Genomic DNA, 5,813 nt, shown 5'->3' on the forward strand with positions numbered 1-5,813 from the left:
GTTGAACCAAAAATTATAATAATTCCAGTGAAAATCATTCTTATCTATTTGAATGAAAAGTATTTCAAAGTCATGGGTAAACCAAAGGCCGTATTTCTTGATCATCTGTTACATGAAAGTAAAGTGACCAGTGAGGGTGAATTTTTTTATTGCAAAACTACCTTTAAAACCGACATTTCATGTTTTTCCAGGAATTGAATCCGGGACCTAAAAAGACCTGGAATATTCCTGGTAGGTGCACGCGCTTACCACTATTCTACGCGGCGGATTCATCTCCACTTGATTTTTTTGGATTTTTCCCCTGAGAGTAACCATCGAGTCGAAAACACTCGTCCAGGTTTCTGTTTTTATTCTGTTTTTATAATTTTGCTGATTAATACTATGTTTCATTATTTTTAAGAGTACTTTTATAATTTACGGGGTTAAAAGTACCTATATGTCTTATTTTACTTCTCACGTCTTCAACTATTCCTGTGCAAAAAATATGTCGATCGGTAGCTCCGTTGAGACGTGAAGGAAACACAACATTTATAATAAAAGTATGGATAAACGTGTGTATACACATGATAAAAAATACACAACATAAATATTTTAACATATTAAAACAGAGATGAAAAACATTTTAGAAAATGCAATATAGAAGTCTAGGCATCTACAGGGCTTATGATCTGTCATTAGCTGGTTAAAGTGGCCATTTTACACACTGTGTAACATTCACCATTCTGCCCATATTTGAACATCTATTGTTTCGGATTCATTTTCTTTTATTCAAGTGTCAAGCCATTCCTTCCTTTGATTCCGGTGGTCCTTGTTTTGAATCCCAATGTACCTACTCCTCCCTGACGGCGAGTCAAGAAAGCAACGCGTGACAACACAACAATAAAACACAACACAACGAAAACCGTACCGCGAGCGTGACAGTGATTTCAAATCACCAACATACAAGAAAACGTGCAAAGTGACCAGTGCAAACGATAACGGTGTCTTTCTGGACCAGTGCCAAAGGGAGGAAACCGTAAGTCCTTACTCTTTTCATTAATTCTAGGATTGACACTCAAAACCATAACGTCAATTAGTTTACCTTAAATCAAACGTTCCCTGTTTTCTTCGAACACGCGTATCGCGAGAGGGCAGGCCTTGTTTACAGTCCCGAGGTCGAAGGTATCGAGCATCCAAGATCTATATTCCTTTCATCTGTTGATGTTTGTGAAGTTAAAGAGCTGAAACCTTAATTTATGCGGGTGAGATTTATCTAATTGAATTATATCGCCGGAATTTTTTTTTCAATTTCTCTACTTCTTCATGGACCCGGTGGATTTACCAACAATATCATGAGTTGGTCCAAATTTTTTAAGACAAGGACTGGATTCAACTCCCTGGGGAGCTGTTTAACATTCACCATTTTGCCTATGTTTCAACATCCACTTGTCAAACATTTGGACAAACCCAAAATATTGTAATAAAACCAACTGGCTTAAGAAGTTTAAAAATTGGAAAATTGTTTTCAGACATTGCCTAATATGTGAAATAATTCGATCAGATAAATCTCTTCGCAACAATAAAGGCTTAGCTCTTTAACTCGCTAAAATCAACAGATGGAAGAATCGAAAAATACGGATGTTCAAATATGGGAACAATGGTGAATGTAACACAGTGTGTAAAGTGGCCACTTAAACCAGCCAATGACATATAGTGGGCCCTGTAGATGCCTAGACTTCTATATTACCTTTTCTAAAATGTTTTTCATCTCTTTTGTAGTATGTTGATTTATACAGCTCCCCGGGGAGTTGAATACAGTTCTTCTCCACAAAAATTTGACAAACTTAAAATATTGTTAGTAAATATTTTAGTTAGAAACAAAAAAAAAATACTAACGTGAATTTTAAAAGTAATTAAGATCGTTTATTATATTATTAAATGGAATCTTTATCGATATAGCAAGATTATTTATAAAAATACGGTTTAAAACTAAGATAATTTGTACAAAGTTGGATCGTTCGTAGAAATCCACGATAAAACTGCGTCGATACTTTTTACCAGAAAAAGAAACTAATAATTACGACCGTACTTTGTACCACCATACAATAATCTGCGATAAGTGAACCAGCCTTTAGTTCAATGTGACGCGAAGTTCAGATGAAAGTATATTTCAATGTCAATAGTTAGCAATCATTCTTTGTAGCCACATAATACCGCGAGAAAGGACTTTCCAGGAGAAAATGTGCTTAGTCATTTTGTAAAGTATTCAGAAAGTAGACAATTTCTTGGGCCTGAAACGGCTGTGACCTTTTTCTTTTCATCAGAGCAGATTATTTATCATCTACGAACGATCAGATTACGCTTTCAATAAATCATAAGCACAAAGCCCACAGTGTGTTTTCTTCAAATCCGTTCGGGAATAAAGAAATGTTTAAAAGTGCTAAACATCAACTGTGAATTGCCTGAGTAGGCAAGTAGGAGCTATGTAGCTCACATCGCAGAATAATTGTGGAGGTAAATAAATAAATACGTTTTCCGAACAAAAAATAGTTTATTAAACAAATAACAGAGAAAGGATAAAACCAAATTGGTCTCTTATGTATTAAAACGTTTGAATATATTATTTTAACCGAGTTTATGTCAGAACTTCGGGACGAGAACCTGAATTAAGAGAACGCAAAGGAGTTGGCAGCCGATAGAGATGCATGGAGGCTGTTTGTGGATACCATATGCTCCAACTAGGGAGCGGACATGAAATGATGATGATTATGATTTTAACCCAACCTATCAACAATATTTTGAGTTTGTACAAGTGTTTGTAAACATTGACTAAAAATCAACCCTAAGGGCGTTATTTATATTAATATATATTTTCAACAGAAATTCAATAGAGATATTTTGATAAAAACAATCATCCATTCAAGTAAATAGAGTGTCACCTGAAAGCGTCTGGATTTTATAACAATGTTTTGTATTTGAAATATTTTTTGTATATATTCATATTGTTTATTAAGGTATAACTAGGTGTTAAATTTTATTTGTACAACTATCAAAATAAATACATTACATTACAGAGATGGAGAACTTGTAAAATAAGAAAATATGTCATTGGTTGGTTAAAGTGGCCATTTGACCATTTTGCCTTTGTTTGAACGGCCAATTCATCCACCTGTGATTTATGTGTAGTTAAAGAGCTAAACCTTAACTGATGCGCCTTAAACTATAAAAGTTATTTAGTTACTACGACTACTGCTGCCATCACGCCATTTCCCCGTAGGGGTAGGCAGGAAGAATGGACTGCCACACACGTCTATCCTGGCACACATTTCTAGCTTATTTCACATTCATACATCTTGTCATATCTGCCCTTCGATTCTGCTTGCTTTTGACATGATCAGACTCAAGATTTTGGTTTATCTGATTATGCCACGTCTTCCTTGGTCGTCCTCGTCTCACGTTAGCGTTCATTTTCGCCATATATACTTGCATCACCATTCTTTCGTCGTCCATTCATTCTAGATGAACAAACCATCTCAGAGACCCTTTCTTAATCTTATCAGTTATACCCGACTCCAATTTACACACTCGCCTGATTTCATTATTCGTAACCAAGTCATACATTGATTTCTCACACATTCGTCTAAAAGATCGCATTTCAACCGCGTTCACTCGGCTTTCATCCTTCCTCTGCCAGTTCCATGTTTCATTTCCATACATAAGTGTTATTTAGTAATTTGAAGTTACATATTATATAATTTAGAATATACGTCATGTGAAAAAAAATAAACGAAATAAAGAGAAAAACATAAATGAATAATACTGATATACTAATTAATATAGAACGCTGTTTTTACTCGGGTCCAAAAAAATTCTTCAAATTAACTTTGAATTTATTAAATGATATAGTAATTTTAAAAGTTTTAAGTTCATTAGGAAGATTATTCCCAGGTTATCACTATGAAGAGAAACCAAACAATGGCCCCGAGTCCCAGGCGGTCCTTAAATGGACCAGGGGTGCGAAGAATCTCCCGGCTTGACATAGAACTGTGGAGGAGCTGTTTCGCACTGCTCAGGGTAGGGAAGCTTTCACCCAAGTGATCGTCAACGTCAGGGGGACCCGACATGACACGAAGAAGAAGGTAGATTATTATAATTCTTTATTCTTTTGAAAACAAAACTATTTTGACAATAATTAGTGTCGAATTTAGGAATTTTTGTATTATATTAATTTGGTATCTGATTGACTTACTGATTACAAAATTCTGAACCGCGTTTTAAATATGAGGATTTGCTTCGATTTCGCAAAATTAATTCCGATTGCCGTTTGTCCAATTCAAACCATTGCATTGATAAGTAAATCACTTGTATTTTTATTTTGCCTCGATGAAAAATGTTTGTTCTTATATAAATCAGTATGACTAGGAATGGTTCATTTAAACATAGAAACTATAGTTAAACGTCTATTTATTATATTTTAATATTAACGTAATATTAAACCTTGATCAATTTGCTTGTACGTGTATTAGGTAATCATTGTATAACCAAAATATTTACAGATCGGCCATTACCCTACACCAAGGTGTTGGAAAGATAATAATGTATGATTCAATAGTTAATCAGCTGATTTGTAATAGTCTTATCAATTACTTATCAGACCTGACCCCTGGTAGGGGTTATGAGGATTATCAATTATCACACGTGATCAGCAATCACACGTACATGATACGTTTAAACTTTGGCACTAAGCATTATCTTCTCTTAACGAAATTACATTTTAAAAAGATAATAAATGATAAATATAATCCTCCTATTTATAGAACACGAAACACTGGCAATGAAAATACCTCATATTCTAAAATATTTCATTTATAACTACCCAACTACAAAAACAAAGTTCGAATATATTCGTAGAAAAGAGAGGAAATCAACTTTTAGAGATCCGCTTAAAATAGTTATAATTTGTGTACTGTACTTAGTTATTTCATTGGTGATCATTGTGTTTAGAATCTTCTTCTTTTTATTTTTCCTCTCGACGGAGGTTGGAAATCATCGCACCAATTTTTATTTTGTTGGCAGCTGCCCTGAACAAGGACTGAGTGTTACGATGGAACCAGTCACGTAAGTTCTTTAGCCAAGAGATGAGGAATACGATTTTAAAAAAATAAATGTTATTTTCAGTATTACAAAAGATCCAGTTAAAATAAACAAATGGGCAAAAATTATAAGGAACTCAAGGAAAGCATCTAATTGGGAGCCATAAAAAACGAATGTTGTTTGTGAACATTCAAATACAAACTTTAAAAAAAAATAACATTCTCTTAATTTTTTAGTATATGCATTCTCCTCGAATGCAGCCCTGAAAAAATATTAACTCTTGTGTGGCTGTGATGTCACATTAGTTGACATAGGATACAAGATTTGATATATCTCTCTTATTTTTTTGAATAATGAATTCGTATTTTCTGTAATCTTAAAATTGACATTTTCACACCCGATTTGCAAAGTATAATTTGTATAACTATGCTAAATAGTAATACGAAAAATATTTATCCATGCTACGCAAAGAATGAGTCTGCTAATTCAGCAACACATCTATTCAGATACCTTATACAAGAGAGAGCACGAAGATAAAAATCATAACAAGGAAGACAGAGATGCTATTCTGTGGCGGGTGTTGTTTAAAACAGATTCAGTCTTCAGCCGGTTGATGACAGTATGAGGGATGAACGCGCGTAATGTGAGCGGCGTATTTGTGATTTTTAATTTATTTTGCAATAACAGGGCTAAATTATATGTTTTTTTGAAAAGATTTATTGAAAAGTATGTCTTTATGT

The sequence above is a fragment of the Micrasema longulum genome, unplaced genomic scaffold (genome assembly GCF_059751315.1).
Source record: "Micrasema longulum isolate JH-2025_06_02 unplaced genomic scaffold, ASM5975131v1 h1tg000646l, whole genome shotgun sequence".
NCBI classification, from domain to species: Eukaryota; Metazoa; Arthropoda; class Insecta; order Trichoptera; family Brachycentridae; genus Micrasema; species Micrasema longulum.